The sequence below is a fragment of the Sinohyriopsis cumingii genome, chromosome 19 (assembly GCF_028554795.1).
Source record: "Sinohyriopsis cumingii isolate HCF-2022 chromosome 19, ASM2855479v2, whole genome shotgun sequence".
Taxonomy (NCBI): domain Eukaryota; kingdom Metazoa; phylum Mollusca; class Bivalvia; order Unionida; family Unionidae; genus Sinohyriopsis; species Sinohyriopsis cumingii.
The window spans coordinates 41,203,641-41,224,979 of record NC_142979.1 but is presented as its reverse complement, the minus strand read 5'-3'; the positions used below and the strand labels follow the sequence as shown (position 1 = coordinate 41,224,979).

At 41.0% G+C, this 21,339-nt stretch overlaps 1 protein-coding gene across 1 annotated transcript in view; it reads left to right on the top strand.

Annotated features, from left to right (window-relative positions):
• The first annotated feature begins 213 nt into the window (after positions 1–213).
• The window catches only part of LOC149775557 (sterile alpha motif domain-containing protein 9-like), an 84,049-nt gene continuing 62,923 nt past the window's right edge, over positions 214–21,339 (top strand). Inside the window, exon 1 of the mRNA XM_089944456.1 lies at positions 214–374. The gene's annotated coding sequence lies outside the window, so the exon portion shown is untranslated. The remainder of the gene's footprint in view (positions 375–21,339) is intronic.

Genomic DNA, 21,339 nt, shown 5'->3' with positions numbered 1-21,339 from the left:
TTGTCGTCTTCATTATACGTGACGCGTAGGTCGCAATATACATGCTAACTCTCAGGTATTTGACCGTATTTCTATGCGACTTATATCGTGAATTGTCAACAATAAGTGAAATTCAAAACGGAAATGCAAATCAGTAAAGTAGCACGTAAGCAGTACATGCAACTAAATATAACAAGTCTGATAACTACCGCTTTTATACGCGTATAGGGCTCACTGAACTTCGAACAGTACAGATTGTACCGACAGATCAGGTCTGAGCTGTTTGTTATTTCAGTTATCGCAATCAAAGAAAGTCGGCTCTTGACTTACTGGCCCCTTATGTGACGCCGTGTTTGAGGATAGTGTGGTTGCAGTTGGGTGAGGGTTATAGATAAGTAAGTACGATACACTGATACCATTTGAATGAAACATAAATACTCTCCACTGAAAGGGATAACAACATTTGTGCCTTCATCTTTCAAACTTACCATCAGGTATGAGAATATCCTTGTCAGAAAATAGAAAGATACTTACCTCAAAAGTACTTTCTGTGGTGGTTGACAAATATGGTTTGTTTTAAACATTTGTTTTGGATAATACACAAAATCATTCCAACGTTGCCCTCCCTTTTTGAACGACAATTTTGTGTTCTCCTCAAATACATACACATATTTACCGCTCCTGATGTAAATTTAATGCGAGTAAAAGCACATCTAATTTTCCCGCATGGATATTGCGTACATGGGAGAGGTGCAAGTCCGTTCTTCAAATTGTAAATATTTTAAGTTCTAATAACACTTCCACCTATTTCGGACACGATAAATTTATTAAATTTGGATTCCGTAATACGTAGAACTGTTGTCATATCTGACTGTTACGTGAGACTTAAATGATAAACTTATAACATTATTTTAAACGATATAATTTATATAATGTTACAGTTTTCATAAAATCGTCCCCTAATTTCAAAGGATATAGGCCTACTAAAACGGACAATTGAAAGCAGATAAATAATATTTAACGAAAAGAACTTGCTATGTGGTATACTACGTATCAAATTACGTAGAATAGAAAATTATAGAAATTGTGGAACATACTGGAATACAAATGCAAGGTACACAGAACAAATTGGCTGTGTGGGTAGGACAACTATTGCCAAATTTCGCCGGTCCACAACGAAATAGGTGGGGGGAGGGGCCTAGGGTCCCGCAAATTCTGTCCGCGGCCATGAACTATATATTTTTATATACGGCTTTGGAATTCGAAACTCTGTATTAGAAGAAAAGATATCAACATTTTGATTATGATAACTGAAAAGAAACATACATATGTATTTATAGATATATTATTTGGTAGGTATGTAGATAGAAATACTGAGAGGCAAACATACTGTATGGCGCAAGACCGAATATAGTAATAAATGGGTGGTTTAAATTTCGGTGGCTGCGCTAGATCAACGCCTACTATATAGCCCATGACTTGACTACAATTAACGTGATCGTCACAAGTGAGTGTATGCGGTACAGGACAATGACGAATAATTCTAACGCTAGCGTAAAAGATTTTGTATAGTAAAATCGGCCAGCGTAAACTGTGCTGTTATTACTCTTTTGGGAAAATAATTAAGTTTTGGAAATGCGATTACTATTAAGTTTTGGAAATGTGATTACTATTCCATTTTTAAGCGTCAACAGCCTAAACGACAACATCGAATTTTACTGTCTATAATTGAAACACCTGTTTTTGATCACTAACACCCCGGTTTCATATCTGTTCGCGTAGACATATGATCCAGTACCAACAGTCCTTCAGTTTGCTGAACAACTCTATTGTCATATTCGTGTGTTCAAGGTTGAATGGTGCGAACGAATCCGAATCTGAATATAACACTGGTCAACAGTGAAATCATTACTGACTTGAAAAGGCCCTAATCTGTAGTATTTTGGTGTGCCGAACACGAATATAACCGTGAAAAATTTGTATTGGCTCTCGTTTTGAAGATATTCATATACCTCATTTTCTATGTTTCACTGTGTAAATTTCTCCAGTAGGACTGCAGCAACATCCGGAATAATGATGTAACATTGCATAATACCATCATGCTCACATCATCCACAGTTGATTGCATCATTTTCTGATGCAATGCAATACTAATGCCATGCGGCTGCTGAAGTAAGTTGACGTCAGCAGTGTACTATACATGTGTAGGCCTATTATACTAATGCCAGGCGGCTGCTGAAGCTGACGTAAGCAGTGTACTATATAAAGCCCAATCAGATAGGTTCAGCATTTAAAATATTTTAGACGTTGTGCGAGACAGTTCAAGCTACTGTTACATAAAACTTATTATTTTATCCATTTACGTACAATAAAGAACAGTAATGCCTCGAAAGTGTGTTAATACCGCGGACAATTTTTGCTATATTTGTGGGGAAGTGACATTTGCCAACCAGAAGAAAAGTATCAATTCTCAAGTGAAGAAGGCATATCATCTTTACTTCGGATGCAAGGTTGGTGACCAAGACAAGCCTTGGGCTCCGCATATATGCTGTGCTACATGTACAACACAGCTTTCACAGTGGTTGAATTGCAAGAGGTCATCAATGCCGTTTGCAGTCCCAATGGTGTGGAGAGAGCCAAGCAACCACCTAAATGACTGTTACTTCTGCTTGGTTCCTCCTCTTTCCGGCGGAATAACGAGGCGAAAGAAGTCGAGAATAGTCTACCCAAACATTCCGTCTGCATTGAGACCAGTTCCACATGTTGAGGGACTTCCTATTCCAGAACCTCCAGCAGAATATTCTCTTGATTCATCTGACGAAGACAAAGGTGAGTCGACCTGTTCTTCTCCTGGTTCATCAGCATGCAGTGATCCAGATTTTCACTGTGGTGCATCATCAACCCCACACAGAATAACACAGGAAGAACTAAATGACCTGATTCGTGATTTGGACTTATCAAAGAACAAGGCAGAATTGCTAGGATCAAGACTCCAACAATGGAATCTTCTAGAAGAAGATGTCACAATTACTGCATATCGAAAGCGCCACCAGCAATTGGAGCCTTTCTTCAGAAAGGAAAGTAATCTGATATTCTGTTCCGATATTGAGGGCCTCATGAATGCTTTAAAAATCACTCATGACCCACAAGAATGGAGACTATTTGTGGACTCTTCGAAACTGAGTCTCAAGGCTGTGCTTTTGCACAATGGAAACATTCTTCCATCTATTCCAGTAGCGTATGCTGTCCACATGAAAGAGACATACGATAACTTAAGGCAGCTACTGAATTCCATTGAGTATAACAAGTACAGCTGGCACCTCTGTGGTGATTTGAAGGTAGTTGCCCTTTTAATGGGACTGCAGCAAGGATATACAAAATACATGTGTTTCTTATGCGAGTGGGATAGCCGAGCAAGGGAAATGCACTACATGAGGAAGGAATGGACTCACAGGCAGAATGTAGCCATTGGAGAGAAGAATATCCAACACCCAGCTCTGGTTGAGGCTCAGAAAATCTTGCTACCACCCCTTCACATCAAACTAGGTTTGATGAAGAAAACTTCGTGAAAGCCATTGACCGGACTTTGCCAGCATTCCGATACCTGCATGAAAAATTCCCTCGACTCAGCGAAGCAAAGATTAAAGAGGGAGTTTTTGTGGGTCCTCAGATTCGAGAGCTTTTCAAAGATGACCGGTTCAACAACTTGCTGGAAGGTGACGCGAAACAAGCATGGAATGCTTTTCGCCTAGTTTCTACAAACTTCCTCGGAAATGTTAGGGCAGAAAACTATAAGGAACTAGTAGAAGACATGTTGATGAAGTATAAGAAACTTGGCTGCAATATGTCTCTAAAGATTCACTTCCTTCATTCCCATTTGGATTTCTTTCCTAGCAACTGTGGTATTGTTAGTGATGAACACGGCGAACGTTTTCATCAAGATATCGCAACAATGGAACAAAGATACCAGGGAAAATGGTCCACTACAATGCTGGCTGACTACTGCTGGACACTCCTCAGAGATGCTCCCGAACAGCTGTACAAGAGACAGGCGAAGAAATCTAAGATGTAGTCAATGACTTGATTTTTTATAGGTAGGCTATTACAGTTGACCTTTTACTATTGGAATGCATTTCGTTAAGTAAACATTAATTTCTTGCAGATTACAAAAAAACTAGAGCCAATTTTGCAATTTGACTGTCATATTCGTGTTCAGCACATAAAAATTGATAAGAATTGACTAATTTTATTTCAGTAACATGACTTTTGTAAAAATTTGTTGTCCAGTGTAATTATAGTCGCTTACGCAAACTAAGTGCTCTTGCGACTTGTTAATTCCTGATGACCGGGATATTTAATTAATCGGGGTTGTAGGAACAGAGCCACTACAATCCCGCGTTTATGTGTGATTGTCACAGTTCTTAATTATGATGTCTGGATAAGGCAAGGGAGGAAAGACATCTTCAGGACGCACCAAACGCCACAGGAAAACCAGAAACGCCACTAGAAACGCCAAGGCATATTGTAACCAAATTTAGTCCAGTTGTACGATTGGACAATAAAGATATGTTCCAATGTTGTGTAAGCCATTTGTGTAATTAACCTAATAAACTGAGTTTTGTAATTTTGTTTATCACTATTTATAATAGTTGGAATTTTGTGTACAGAGTGTAATCATGTTTTGAAGAAGAAGAAGAAAAGAAAAGAAAAAAAAAAAAACAGTGCCAATCAGCTGGGTGTTAGTCGCCCGAGTATATTTGAGTCTCTCATTCTGAGCTGAAGTTATTAATTTTGAAGACGATGTGGAAAGGATCATGTCTGATTAGGGCCACACAAGATAGAGTTTTCCAAAAGAGGTCTTCAATAGCCAAAGGAAGGACCTCATGTTTTAAGACAATTGTGGAAGTCGTTCTTCTTGTGTTTTTTTTTTTACTTTCTCCTCGTCTTGGTTGATTTCTGGGTTGTTACTTCATCCGGAGTTAGGTTGACTGTTGTTGACTTGACTTCCTGGTCGCTTGATAATTGACGACCTTTGTTCGTTGATATTGTGCTCTTCTTCTTTGCTGCTTGTTGACACGATAATGTTTTAATTATTATTTTTGAATAGAACATTGTGCCCCTCCCCTTTTTTGTGAGCAACTGGTCTGAGGTAATTGCTGAGTGGCCATTACAGGTGTGATGTGTTAATAGATTATCGGTTTTTAGTATGTTTCTTTTGGTTCCGCCTTATGCGGAGGGGCCTGATGACTGGGCTTGGGTCACCTTTTAATTCTTAATTTGGGAGGGGATAGTAGAGTTTACTAGTGGTTGTGATTTATTTCCCATAGAGCCTGATTATAAGCTTTGATTTATGGGGTCGATTAAATTGTAATGTTTAGATGTTGTATTCAGACCTTGGTTAGTGCAAATGTTGTTATGGTTAGTTTGTTAGCCACATGCATCAGGCTGGTGGAAGAGAAAGCGGAGAAACAAATCCTTCCGTTTTTCTTTTCATTTATCCTATTAAGTATATGTTTATTTGTATTAGGTTATGATTGTTCTGGGGTTTTTTTTGTTCTTTTTTTTAAAAATAAATTTATTGATTTATTGTTTATTTGAGAATACTCAGGTCTCGACGGACTTATCAAAGGCGCCCGTTCTCTTTGGTTAAGACCTATGTTATAACCGGCCCGACCTTACTGGGTTTGCTCTTTAGCTAGAGGCAAACTGTCTTCAACTTGCTGCTTTAACTCCAGGGTTCGATCGCGGCTTTCACCCTCTTATGTGTATTCATATGTTGTTGTCAAATTTGGTTGTTTTTATCGATTTGTTTTAAGTATAATTTTAAGTATAATACTATATTTTTATATGTTGTTTCTATGTTGGTGTTTAGCTTGGTGTCTAGGAGGTCTGGATATTTAAAGGGGGATCAAATCTTTGTTTGATATGTCTGAAATTCCATTCTGTGGGCGTGGTATCTGGGACAGTTGTTGAACACATGTTCCAGAGTTTCTATTGCAGTGCAATGAGGGCAGTTCGTATTGTTATTTGGTTTATTACTGAGATGTTTCTCAAAACTTCCCTTAAGCAGTTTTTTTTTTCCCGCGGTTCTTATTCTATTAATAAGTTTAATGTCGAAACTTTCTATGCTCTTTGGTAGCGTGATTTTCCTAGAGACATTTTTCTGCCATTGATACAGGTGTCTGCCCTTGGTGGTATTATCCCATAGCTGATGCCATCTGTTGATTTTATGAGTGATTTGACAATATATTTCCTGTTGGTGCGAACGACTGACTGACTGACTGATTGAATTAAGGTCGTTTATCGCCCTTTCGTGCATGTACGATCGGTTTATTTCCATTTTACGAATGATTGAATTTTTCGAGGGGGAAGGAATGGTGCCACTTCCCCCAACGCATTAATGCACTTAAGAAGTGCTTTTTGATTGGTCCGGTTTCGAGACATTTAATTCTCACGGGACTAGTGGTGAGTGGGAATGGTCCACACGCACTAACCTAGATGGTACATGTCTGGAGGCGACAAAGGAGGATCGGGCTCAGTGGAAGGGGTGCACCCTAACTCCGGTATCGATTTTTGTCCCCAATTTCCGAATAGTAAATGGCCTCGTTTGCCGTATTAATAATTTTGGAAAATCGTTTGTGCTGTTTGTAGAAAAGATATAGATATAGATAGCAAGATGAATCTCCTTATCTAGTTTAGGGGGAAAATTATTTAATCGAATGATATTTGGTGTTTCTATTCTAAAAATAAATGTTTCCGCCTTGTGCGGGGTGCCTGATGACTGGGTTTTTAGTCACTTTATAGATCAATATTTTAAGGACATAATTCCTAATTATATAATTTGGTGCCACCTTGTGTGGCTAGTCCTGATGGCTTTGTGTTTTTAGCCACGTTATAGATCTAATTTTGGGTTGTTACTCTAGTTTTCAAGTTAGTTTATGGTCAATTTGTTGCCCCATTGTGCAACGGGCCCTGATGGCTGGGATTTAAGCCGCCTTATAATGTTTTTTTTTGTTGGCCAGTCATAATTAGTATATTTTAAGACGATTCCTCATGCCTTATGTAATGATAGAGCAGATCGATGTTAGTATGAATGATGGTTACTTAATTACCGATCACCTATTGCATTGCTTAATCCATTATACACCATAACAGCTCAAGGCGCCGAAGTGGGTGATAGGTACAAGTTTAGCATCAGCCCGCGCACTGACAGTACTCGCCCCTATTTGGGCTGTTAATCGTATGCTACTCCCGTCCCCACTTTCCCTTTAGTTCCCGTTTATTAATATTTAATCCCCGGCTATTCCACTGCCAGATTACTATATTCTCTTTTCTAGTTGTATCCATTTCTGTTGTTCTAATTAATTATGGTAGTAAATTATAGGGTTAAATCAGTGTTTGGTTTGGATGTGTTTTCCAATAAATCAGATAATAATCTTAAGAATGGGATACAATGTATGTGATAATTTTTAGAGATGTTAGTGATCCCCACCATAAGGTCCTTTAAGTAGTGGATAATCGTGTCATGTGAGAATTTCGCATGTGGGGGCACACTTGTGTTACCTGCATTGCTTTCACCCTTGCTACTTGCATTGCTTGGTAGTGGTGGGTCTGCAATTTCAGTTTTTGTTTGGTTTCGAACCCCCTGAACGAAGGTCGATATATCTGATTTGGTTGGTTTGGTGATAGTATTAATATCTTTAATTATTTGCTTTAGTTTAGGATCCACCTGTTTTTTTTTCTAAATTGGTGATAGTGGGCAAGATGGTGGTTCCTGTTGTCAGCTGATTTTTCGGATTAGAGCCGGCTTGGGTAGCGGCGGGTTTGGGGTTTTGTTTGGTCTTTGGTACAGTTATAGCAGGTGTTTGTGAATTTTGTTCCTTTTCCTGCACGGTGCGTTTCGATAGGATAGTATTTTTGGCAATTACATGGGACAGCTTTAGCTCTTTCATTACTTGTATGATTTCCTTTTCTCTTCTGGGTGTAATTACAGTCTTTGGAGATAGGATGGTGGTGGCCGTTGCAGTTGGCACATTTTTGTCCTAATTATGTACATTTACTGCTGTGATTTCCGCCGCAGGTGTCGCATCTTTTTTTATTTTGCAGCTGCTGGCTTGGTGTCCCCATGACCTGCAATAACTACAGGAGCGCGGTTTGATATTGAATTCTAGTAGTGGGTATGAGTGGCCATCAAAGTAGACGAGAAGTGGTGGAATTGGATAGAAATCGAGTAGGACGATGTTGGTCGGTTGTCCTTGGATCGTCTTAAACCTGGACGCTCTTGATATATCAGCTACCTGGTTTATTATTTCTACGGCTATGTCGTTGTTACTTAGGTGACTAAATTTTGGATGTAGTTTAATGACATTTTGTATGTTGTAGTTGATTTGGGTCCAATCATCCGTGTTTGTTGAGTATTGGTTTTTTGGACATCTGGTCTTTCCTTCTTTTTCTTATTCATTATTTGGTCCTGCTGTATTTTGCTTTAGGTATTATTGGAGAGCGCTTTATGCCTTGTTACGCTCACTTTGGTTGGGCCTATTTGTTGATTCTCCATATATTTGGCCACTTGTCTTGAGGTGCTGCATCTGACAATGATGTAATTCGATCCTGATAGGATGATTTCAAAGGCTACAGCATGAGTTTTAGTTAGTATGGATGCTAGACTAATAGTGCTTATATTGAGTTGTTTGGAGCTGTTGCTGGCGATGAATAGGGTAAGATCGATACTATTTTGTGATTTTTGGCCTGTTTTTTCCCCCTTGTTGTTTGGTTGTTCATTCTTGTTTGTTGTTTAGTCCTTTCCTTGGTGTTACCTACTGTTGATTGTTAGGTTGCCGTTATTTCCTTTGTTGTTTTGATCGGGGTATTGATTGTTTTGATTGTTGTCGTCTTAATAGTTGCCTTAGTTGTATATTTGGCCTTGGATATTCCGTTCGTTGGGGGTTTACCCTTTTTTAAATTCAATATTTTTTCTGGTGACCTTGCTCTTTTCTTCTCCGGTGATAACATGTGGAAATAGTCTTCATCTGACAGTAATGAGTCGTAGATATTTGGGTCAGCTAGGTCTGATGTGTTTGTTTCCATGGAAGGGCCTGGGGTTTGGCTGGAGTGTAAGATCTCTTTTGCCTTTTGGTGGTTCGGGTTCTTTGTTTTATTTGGATTGGTCAGTCCCATTTTGTTTTTGCCTTGTGACAAGAGTTGTGTTTGAGCCAATTTACCCGGTTTGGTGATCTTACTCTTGTTTTTGGTGGTAATGCGTTTTGGTGCATCTGTCATTTCTATCATTAGGTTGTCCTGTTGACATTTGTGGTTAGGAGAATGGCGTTGGGTTGGTAAAGGTCGTAATGGAGACAAACACTTAGGTATATAATTGAATGGACATGGGATGGTAGGTGATGATAGCTGCAGTAATTCTGGCAGTTGTGGGTTGGTTGATGAGTAGGGGGTAAGTATGGGAGGTTTAACTGCGTGAGGGTGGCGTTCTGGGGTCCGGTGTATTATATAGAAGTCCAGCAACAAATCCGACAAGTCCGGCAACCCCGACAAATCCGGCAGCGCCTCGCCCTCTCCTGTCTTGTTTGGCGATCCTGTCATGGTTGCCATGATACTGTTATAAAATCCTCTCTTAATTGGATTTTTCTTGTTTGGAGAAAGGTTTAGCACTTCCAGGCCAGTCGGGGCAGGCAGAGTTGTCGGAGATGTTGCTTTTGTTAGTGCTGCCCGATAGTTCAATATCGGGCTACATGTAATGGGCGAGGGAATTTGGGACAGCACGGTCTTTCCGCCCTATTCCATAGGTCAGTTTTCCCTTATTACGGTTCCTGTGTAGGGTAAGAGGTTGTCGCCTGTGATGTGTGAAATAACATCCAACGGGCGCTGAATAACTAAACTTGAGGTGGAGCTGGATGTAATATGCCAGAGAATAGTATGGAAGTTGAGAGAGCTGTCCGGTCTAACATTTGAAATGGACCTGTTACTGGTGCCATTGCTTTCCATATTTTCTCCAATCTTGCCAATCTTGCCAGAGGTGTCTGGACTTGCTGAGTTGTTCCCAACTGAGCTAATCAGTTTGCTGATTTTGTTTAACAAATTGTTCGTTTTCCTAACTGCATATCTATTGGTATTCATTTTAACTTGAGATCTAGTAACTCTAGACATTTTGAGGGAGTCGAATTTATGGTAATGAGTTATATCGGGGAGTCAGAATTATCTATGTGTACACTACTATTTCTACTTAATGGTTCAAGCGCGGACGCGATAGAAAATATACCTGCACTGTTTAGGGTCGGAACGCTAGGATAGCTTGATTTGAGGGTGAGGGATAGAGAGAAGTTAAAGAGCATGTATCATCATAAAAATTGCAAACAAACGACAGACGCATTTTTTCTAAAAACAACATTTTTATTCCAATAACTAACAACCAACAATTAACAATCAACCATAACACATTTTGCAAACAATCAAATAAACTAACAAACATCTTCTTCAAATAACAATCTATTTGTGACAAGGTTGACAACGTTGTGAAGTGAAGCTGATGGAAGTCATTGGGTCATTGATGTACACTACGTTTCCTATTTAAAGAAAAAAATATAGCCATAATGGTCACAAACCATCGATCTACTTTTGACATCGTTTCTAGATTAGTGACGATCAAAATAAGTCACTAAATGTTCTAAAGAATATCCAAGACTGCGTTGATGAAGAAAATACACCCAATATTGTCCACACACCATGGAATCTGTGCCTTGTAATTTCACATTATTGAATCGTGTCGTCTGGACATTTCTTCGCATAAAGTCGAAGATGTGATCTTCCAAAGGTGTCAATCCATACGAATCAAAATACTCCACACAACCTTCTTTAGGAAAGTAGACGGCTAGCCAGTGGGTTCCTGGGAGATGACTGTCGTCCGTGTTGTTGATATAAGCTTGATGATCTTGAGGTTTGAGATGAGGCAGTTCATCTTTACCACACACGACAGGATTCCAAGAAGCGGTGTACGAACTGTCGTTCAAAAGGTAATAAAGTTCCCAGGTATCCATTTTTATGTTGTTTTGTTGTGTTTTTTGTTGTTGTTGTCTTTCTTCACAGGTAATGATAAGTTGTCAATTCAACCCTGACTTTTTGTTTGAAAATGTCAGACAAGTAACCGTTTTCTTTGCTTCGTCTCTGCAAGAGGGTTTCGATGTGATGGATCTCTAGAGTCATCAGTGGAGGAGAGGAATGTTCACGCAAGTCTTTATACCAGTGATGCAACACGGCTTCTTTCGAGATGAGACTGCAAGCTTCGTCCAGATACTCGTCTAAGTTTTCTTCTTGACTCAGCATCAGACATTTATCGTGTTGAATTTGACTGGGATGATCGTTTTGACATCCATAACAGTCTTTCTTGATCAGTTCCGTAATTTTTTCTGCCAGGTGTTTGACAAAACAGGAGAGTAATTGTTGTTCTTGTTCTGACCATCTGGACTTCATCACTATGTCCTTTTCGTCTTTGTCTTGGGGTTCCGCTTCCACGGTATCCTCCCATTTCATTTCCATATATTTTCCACCATTCAAAGAGGGATTACATTCTTCCATCCCTTGTAATAGTCTGGCATAACTTTTCTCAAACTGTTGATTTCTATGGCATTGTCGAATTCGGCATACAGGAGTTCGTTCACCATCACAGTTAGAGGTTTAGCAAACTGAAGTTCCACTCGAATCTGGCCGGATTTTATAGGGTGTAAATTTTCCTCGTCGATGCCTTGGTCAGGAGTGAAATCAAAAGTCCACAAAGTGTACCTCCATCATATTCTTCGTATCTAATGCCTTGACTAATGTTGGTCCCTAGGTGTCTCGTGGCTTCGTACAGGGACAAGTATAATCTCAAGTAATTCTTCCTGGCAAAGTCAGGTTCGAAGGATCTGGTACACAAAGTCTTGCCATCTTGACTGACTTCAATTTTGCACACGTCGAAGTACTGAAAGTTGAAAGGATTTTTATTGTGGGCTCCGTTGAAGACTGAATTCTCGACGATACCAAAGATTAAACGTTTGGGTAACTGTCTTTGGAACAGATGATCTTCGATCATAGATCGCTGACCCTTGGGAACGGTGATGGTTTTTACTTCCACGTGTCGTATCGGATACTTAGCGGTTCTTCTGTTCAAAGTGTTGCTGATGTCGTGTCCCACTTTAGGTAATACTTCCTTGCGTCGCACGTAGAGTTTGGCTTCTTGGATGATGTATTTGTAATCCGCAGCATCAGTCAACAAATGAAAAGCGATGCTGCTGTGATTTAGTCTCAAGCGGACATCCACGCCGTTCAGCAAATACTTCTCTTGCAACCACATTTCCAAATTCAAACGATCCATTAATTCTAAAATCTGTCCATCTTCGATTTTGTTTCGTCGCTGTTCAAATCCATCATTGTCATCCGATATTGTGTCGAACTTGTCCGCGTAGTCTGGTTTCCATGGTACGCAGGCATCCAGATGGGTGTCCTTAGAGTCTGTTCCGTACGTCAAGAGGTTTTCCATTTAGGTACGGTATGCTGCTACTGTCTAGTGTGTTATTAAGTATAAGTCCACTCCGCTAAACAAGGAATGCATGAAATTGTTAACGGGAGCCACTTTCTCATCGCCGTCTATATTACCTCCATTCTTATCTAGAATTTTGACTTTGAGGTACAAGTAACTGCTGTTCACATCGATGTAATTTTCGGGCTGTCCTTTGATTTCAAACTCGAAGGGAGCTGATTCCGTCAAAGAGGAGATGGGTTCAAACTCGACCTATTGGGATTCTTGCATCGTCATCATAGTGGGTGGCATGGCAAACAGATCCAGTACCGACTTGGAAAAGGCGCAAGACTGTCTGTGCATCATTTTCTTTCTTTTGTCTCTGTGTTTATTTAATAATAAAATACGTCTAAGTCTCGAACGGTTCTTCTTTTCTTAATCTTTCTAGCTTTGCGAGTGTGAAGTCCTCTGAAGGAGTGTCTTCGTCGTCTCTTTCTGGCGTGTCATTACTGTGTCGTCCGGGAAGCAGGAATGCATGACACGGCTGCGTCCAAGGCATTTATAGGAGTTTCTCGTCGACCCAAACTGTCTTTGCCCGTTTGAAGCAAGACATTTTTGCCTGCTTGCAAGAAAGCTTCTTTGGGGTTTTGTTTGCCGATGATGACATTTTGGAGAAATTCTTTACCGTGCCTCAATGAGGCATCTTTCAAGGCGGTCAATTCTCGTGTCACCATCGGTTTCAACGCCGGAGCCACCAAATGAAAGGCCGATTTCAACATATCTCCTAAACCGTGTCCTCGATGTTGAGCGACTCATCGTTACACTGGATACATGACTTACGTGTCGTTAGAGAATCCTTTTCGAAAATGGAGTTTCACCGTGAGTTTTCCTTTGGAGAATGGAATATTTTGTCCCAGATATCCTTTTATAGCAACGTTGACAGTGTCGAAATACGACTTACTGACGGCTAAATAGTGAGGATGTACAAATTCACGGTGAACGTGATAGGTATTGTCACCTTCCTGGTCATTGGCCGTGGTAGAATCCACTTTGAAAGGAATGACACGCAGTAACGGTACGGAGGTGTGTCCCACCACGTCGTGCTCCACTAAATCGGAATACACAAAGATCAATTTGAGTCCTTGGTTCATTTCTACAGGGGATCAAAAAGTCTTGTAAAAAGCCATATTAGTAATGATCTTCGGGCTCAGATTCCGTGCTACCATCTGTGGATATTCACCCATAATTTCAAACAAACTAACATTAAACCCTATGGACAACGTTTCGGTATCCTGAATGTTTATCAGTAGGCGACGAGCCATTTATGGTACTCAATCTCAACACTTTTTTGTGGCTCTGTTCAAGGCTTTTCCAAATGCTAACTCGAACCTATCAGCAACTGTGTCCACCAAATGTTCACCACTAAAATAATAGCCTGACGAAAGTTTCAAGTTGTAGATGCTGAATGATGGGTTGCTTCCTGGCCTTGTGTCACCTGAAAACCCAATTGTGTTTATTTCTTCTTGCAATTGGACGTTCAGGATTTAGACCTGGAAAGTGGTTTGAGTTTTAGTGATGTTTTTGATTTGTGTAGGGTAAATCATTTCCACAAAAGCCACTTCCCAATTGGCTTCGTGATCTAATTGGATAGCCTGAGGTAATTTGGCCGTGCAACAACACAAAGTGTTATTGGGAAACACCTCCATGGAACTGTCACTGGGTAGCATTAGGTAAAATTGGTTGTTGTCCATGATTCCAGAGCTCTGCTGTCTGAGGGCCACTGGCAGTCAGAGGAGTGTATAAAAGAGTATTATTTTGATGATTATTGTTGGAGTGTTGACTGACGTTGGACACAAGACTTCCGTTGTTCCCGTTTGAAGAGTATTTCAGAGAAGGATTTGGAAGAATGTAACATATGCAACTGCTCAGTAAAACGGCCCACAATTGTTTGTCGCCTTGTTGCAAACTCAGATTGGGAATGGCCGCACCGATGACACAATACACCACAAAGATTTGGCAGAAAAGGACGATTTGCGTTTTAGGCACACGTTTTCCACACCACACCCACAACAGTTGATTTTGTAGAACTTCCAGAGAAGAACTCAGTGAAGGAGTGGTCACTGCGGTGGTAGCGATAGCTGAGGTTGTGTGGAAGGGCATAATGTTCACTTCTTTTTATAGTCGATGCCTTTCGAAGCGTCGATGCAAGAATCAAAACTGGGAGGATATCCTTTCCACCGTACTTCGACCTCTCTGACACGTCGTTTTCCCACTTTACGGGTTCTTCGTTCGAGAATGCTTTCGATGTCGGACACTTCGTCTTCTTTTTTTGTTACGCGTTGTAACTCGGGCAAGTAAAACGTTCCTTTTAACACTTCCCAGTTCATGTGTTCCAATTTATAGACGACAGGATGACGGCCATGCACACGACATAAGTCAGTGGTCCAGTTGGGTAAATAACCTTTGTCGAAAGTGCGTTTGGTTTTGCCAATGCGCACCCAATCCCCTACTGCCAACACTCCACTTTTCTTGGGGACAGTCACTGTCGGGGACGTACCAAACAGACGCTCAGAAACGGCAACTTCGTTGTTGGTAGTCACTTCTTGGGGGAACGTCCGATGCTTCGATGGTAAGATTGGTTGTACGTCTGAACCAAGTGCAGTAAGACGTCGATGTACTTCAGAGTTTGTTGATGCGTAAAATATTTCCACATGCCTTCTTTCAAGGTGCGTTGAAAACGTTCCATGATGCTAACTTTGATTTCGGGATTCTCGGTGGTACAAAAATGAATGTCAAGTTTCTTTAATTCTTTTTGGAAAGCTTGTTTCAGAAATTCGGTGCCTTTGTCGGTTTGCCATCGAAGAGGGTGACGACCGATTTGTTTCAAAACCAGTTGGAGGGCTCGCACTTATTCACTGCTGGATTTGGAAGTCAATGGCACGACCCAGACAAATTTAGAAAAGACGTCGATGGCACAAATCAAAGATTTGTGGCCACGTTTGTAGGTGGCCAAATGAGAGACATCGGATCAATCGGCTTACCATTGATGATCGATGCCGTCCACTCGGGTGCGACTTCTGGAAACTTTTCGTCGAATGGGTTTGTGTAAAGTGTACTCGGTTTATTCTTGTAACCATCGTTGCACTTAAGGTAAACGGAGATTTTTCAGACGGGTTTTGGGAGCACAATATAATTTCTGAACTCCTCCGTAACCTGCAGTACAGGGTAGGATAGATCGTAGTAAATTCTGGCTAACAACTTTTCCATTTTTAAATAAGTTACCCACTCTTCGCTGATGCTACTTTGGATGGGGCGAGATGGCGGCGTGGAAACGGCTTTGCGTGTCCGATGTGCCACAGGAGTAGAAGTCGAACGTAGTGGAGTAAGTGTAGGTGGCAATGGGATGACATTGGTCTTTTCTTTTCTCACTTCTGGTTTCCCTTATTTAGTTTTCACCTCTGTCGAAGGAGGAGTGGACATCATCTTTTTTAACCAAAGATTTCGGTTCTTCTCGTTGGGGATTGGGGGACTGGGTCAACAAGACGCTGAAATCTTATTAGGAATGAGAGCTGCTGACGGTGTTTGAAAGATTTCTCCTGCCTCTTTTTCCTCAGTCATTCGTAACGCCGCGTCTCTCTTGACCGCTGGGGTGGTGGTGGTGGTGATGTTGATGGGCTTTCATCAGTGTCTTAAAATCTTTCATACTGGGCAGAACTGTTTCCTCTAAAGATTTCTGGCGAAAAAGTTGTAGTCGTTGCAAGAGTTGACAGTACTTTTGCGATATTTCTGTTTCGGACAAATCGTTGCGATCCATCAACGATTGCAATTCGTGTTGTAGCTGGGACATCACGATCAAATGAGGATTGGGAGGCAAATGAGGAGTCCGTTGTTCTTGTCAACAATGATATTCCATCCTATGTTTGTAAGGCACTAAAGCCAGTTTTCGTCCTTTCATCGGATTGCAATGGTCTTGTCTGAGATTTTTAGACTCCAGTGGTCCCTTTTATTTTCTTGGTTCCTTTTTATCTTGTTCCCATGAGTCCTCCCAGCATTGTTCCCAATACTCCTTTCAGCAAGTGACCTAACAACAGGGGCAAAATTCCTCCGCGTTGTACCAGCATCTTATTCTTTTGACAAATAGGTATTTACTTTTGAACCATTTGGCGAAGAACGTGACAATGTTTGGCAAAACATTTTTTCTGGTGTTTAGACAAAGATATCGTGCCTTTCAAGACGTTTAAACAACATTCGCATACGGTATCGATGACATCTGTGGAGGCCGTTTGAATGAGTTGTTTTCGCATGGGTGGAGAAGCTACGGGCAGGACGGACAAAATGTACCCATGTTTGACTAAACGATGAGGCATTCCTTTCCTTTTCTTTCCTTTGGGGTTAGAAGAATGATGGCTTCTGGGGTTGACATCTTTGGTTGTTCAGGTGCATAAAAACACTGATTTCCATTCTTTGCATCAGGTCTTTTTTATACTGGAACGCGTCGCCACTGATTGTATTTACATCGTATCAACTTGTTGACAGGCATCACGCGTCTGGATGGGTTCTCAACGGACTATATCGGGATAGTTCTTGCTTGGACAAATCTAGTAAACTCTGTAATATGTCCGATCTCTCTTGGACTGTGATTTTGGGGGCAGGTACTTTGTGTGCAGCTGCTACTTCAGCTAAAGATAAGGAGGTGTCACCTCTGAAGGTGAAGTTCTTGGAGACGTGGGTTTCCATTGTTTCATCAACTGATGAAGAACGGGTGTCAAATTGGGTTTGGCAGCCATCACCGACAACGGAGAAGTGGAAGAACCTGAGGTTACTGGAGACTCGGTGACCGTCGCAGCAGGTCGTGGTTTGCGAATGTAAGGTTGCATCCTGGTCGAAGTACCTTTTTGTGGGTATTTGCTGTTTTTTGTGGTCTTTTCTGGGGACTTTTCTTTTTCTTTTTATGTGGGCTATTCTTTTTCTGGGGCTGTGACCTGGTCTTGACACTGTTGCTCTTTTTCTTCTTTGGGGCTCGTTTGACCTCTTTTGGAGTGACATTTTTCTTGTGGAGCACCTTGGGGGCCTTATGATCCCATTTTAAGAGGGAGCGAATGATGGCAGCTAGAGAACCGGTCCCTCCAGGTTTCAAAATGATTTGCCTTTTGGTTTGAGTGTCGATGCTGAGATCAGACAGTTGCGTCAAGGCTACCTTGTTTCTGTCGAAAAAGCATTTGGTTTGATGAGGAATGTGAATGATGCCTTGCAGTAATTGACGTGCTGTCAGCGTAAACCATTGCAAGACTTCTTTGAGACTGGCTTCTAAGACAGATCACGTATTTGTGTATTTTTTTCGCGACTGATGTCATACAAGGCATGAATCAATCTGACGGGAAGATGGGAGTGAAGGAACGTTATTTTGACGATGTGTGAGACAGACCCAAAGTGTCCGAGGTATTTTTATAGATGTTTTTGTTAAGTAGACAACGAGGACGTGTATACGACAGGCCCTCCGTCTTGGCACCAGTGGTTAAACAGATCGGTACGAAATCGCAAATGATCGGGGGGTTGGGGGTTGGTTTTAAATCCACGAGTAAATAAGCGTGTGGTGTTTGAGTGGCATTGGCGTACGCATGTGTCAACCAATGCGTTCCTAACTGCTTGGCTAAGACTTGCATTTGCGATGTATCTCTAGGGCTATTGAACAAGATTACGTAATGAGGATTGAGACTGATGGTGCGATGGGTTTTACTTTGCTGAAACAAATTTTGAGTAATGTAAATGACACTGGCATTAAGATGATGCCCTTTGCGCTTAAACCACAGTTTAATTTCTTCTTCGTCTTCTCCTAACATGTCATCGAAATGGACCTGATGGGTTTGACTGGGGTCAGACACGATTCCGTCGTCTTCGCTAGGAATGCATTCCACAAATAAGATGGAATAGCCTTGACTTTCTCGCAAGAGGCTGTACGCCGATCGCCACTCTTTGTAACACGTCACGACCCGTTGAGGTGGACGATCAATCAAATGATGTTTATGTTCGATCAAACGTTTGACTAATTCGGTTTTGCCTGAACCGCTAGGCCCGGCAATAAACATGTTAAAGGGATGGCGAAGATACAATGCCTCCCAACTGGCATGATCTAAGTGTTCGTCGATGATTTTGAAAGTGGAGGAAGAAGGAGCAGAGACAGTAGAGGTAACCATAGTGCAAAGAATGTCACTTGTGACACGAAGACAAACAAGACAAGAGTTTTTATACTTTTTTCAGGACACTTTTATTGATTTTTTTTCTTAAATGGAACAACACGAAAGACAAAAATACATAAAAGCCAAATGGTTAAGTACAGTAATAAAAACACATCAAAACGATCAAAGTGGAATGTAAACAAGTAATTGTCGAACATCTTTTTGGTAACCAAGGTGTACTATGAAGTATGTTTAATGTTCTTAGAGTCTCTACATTGGGTACAGTCACACAGGTGTCCTCCCGGAATGGCCTTTCGGGAATATCCAAAACAGTCCTGTCCTGAAGGTAGTGGTTGTCCTCGCTGACGGGTTCTTGTAGCATTGTCACTAAAGGTTTAAAAATTACTTTTTTCACTGGAATTTTGAATAGAGGATCACAAGTCTTGGACATAATTGGCCACTTCTTTGGTCCAAGCCTCTAAACCCCAAGTTTTGCAGTCACGTACATCTGTCCTGTGAGTGCATAAGTCACAAGATACACACACATCGTCATACACATCTTCAGTACCTAAAAGTTGACGAATCTTTATTTCCGGTAGAGGTCGAGAAATATCCAGATGAAAAAGCAAGGCTTTGAACAAAATGAGTCTCTCCTGCTCATGTAAAGGGACCACTTTTATGGTTTTTTGCGGTAAGTACAGAACCCACAAGGAATCTGCTGGTAAACAAAATCTCAGAAAGGAAGTCACTAAGACAAACACAACACCAGTTCAATAGAAACAGTTCATGTAATAAGTGTTGGTAATCCTCTACTGTCTGAATATTGCCATTGATTTTCTTCCACGGAATTTGTTGTATCACAGGTGATCATTTGCGATTTCGTACCGATCTGTTTAACCACTGCCCGTTTTTATACCCTCTCTTGTCAGAGGTAATAAGTGTACTTTTTGTACAAAACTGCTCCTACTTCAGTAGCGAAACCAAATTGTTTAGTCACTTGTTCACACCACACATCGCACAGAATTTTCCTTTAGTTGGTAATCCATAAACTCTTCCTCTGGTACTCGTTGTAGTATGACCAACATGTAATAAGTAGGATGAGTAGACACCAAAGTCTTCTGGTCCTCGTCCAGTTGAACAATGTCTGACCATTGAACGTTTTCAAATGAATCAGTCCTCTTATAACATTCAGGTACAAGTGGTTTAAACATCAGTGATGTAACGGATGCAATTGTTCATTGCGTTTCACTTGTATTTTGACCAGCTCTTTGTAAATACTTTCTCTCAACTCCACAGGTAAACCACGAATGTTCTCGTCTAAAGTATCCATCATCATGTCAGTCAGTATTATTTAATTTTAAATCTTCTGGAGCGAAGGTAATGGACATAGCGAATAATTTCTGACCACTGCCATTCAGGGTAACGGTCAAGAATGTCAATAAATCTTCTGATGTAAACGGTCTAAAGCAGAATAATCGGGAGAACGCAGACTTGATCCAGATAAATCTATGCGTTTGCTGACTTTTTTCACTTTCCTCTTGTGACTTTCTCGACACAAATCTTCTACAATCACCAATTGAAATTTTGTTCTGCCAAGTCCCTGCCAAACTTCCTTGTAGATCTTCTCTTGCAGTTCGTTTGGTAATCCTTGAATATTATTTTTAAATGGGGTTTAAATAGTTGCCTAGGTGTTGTCCCACGTTTGACTCCTAGCTAAGCATGTTTGTAGGACATGGTATGTCACTTCAATGGTCCCACTAAAGGTAGATAGTGACAATCCGGAGACCATCGAGCATGTTCCAGGTAAGCCAAATCTTTCTGCTCCCACTGGTGTAGTGACACACCGCAACTGAAACACTTGACTTTATCTCCTTCGCCCAAGCAGAAAATCCGGCTCTGGCTAATTCTTCGGGGGTAGGTCCTCTTAGATGTTTAGGCCATCTTCGTTGCGAGGTATGGAATCGACTTTCAAAGTTGCAGTATTCAGACAAACGCAAGGGGAACGAATATTAGTCTTTCACAGGTTCATTTCGATAAGGGTAGGGTGAAAACCGCAGAAGTTTGCTCAATTTTGGATTACATCCGTAGGGTGGTAGCTGCATGGTTTCACGTGGAGGGTAACATTGACCATGAAAGCTAGCTAAGAGCCCACTATAACGAGTGGCATCGCTTTCTCATCCGTCAGGTTTGATACGGACATCATCCCTTTCCATGGTAGGTCTAGTGGTAGTAGTGGTAGTTATAGCAAAGTTCCCATGATGCTTTGTTGCATCGCGGAGGTCACAACGTACGGCGTCGCTCTCATCGCAAGGCACAACATCGCACTCCACCGCACTCCACTTGTGAATCCCCAAACTTGAATGATGTCTGTTTAAAAGGATTCATCTTTCTCGCTTGGTCTTGGTATTTACAATGAACTATCGGTCTTGTACATTGTCCCTTTTTATACTAGCCGTAATAAAGTATCGAGTTTGTACATCGTTTTTTCTTAATTCATAGTTTTGGAAGTCTTCCTGTTTTCTTCCTGGCCAAAGGTACTACCTTCTCTAAGGTACCGTCAAACCTGTACCGTAGTGTGATGGGTGGAAAGGCCAATGAAAGGTAAGGACAGTACGGAGACCATTGAGTATGTTCCAGAATAGCTGAATTTTTATAAATACATCGACCCATTTGTAACTT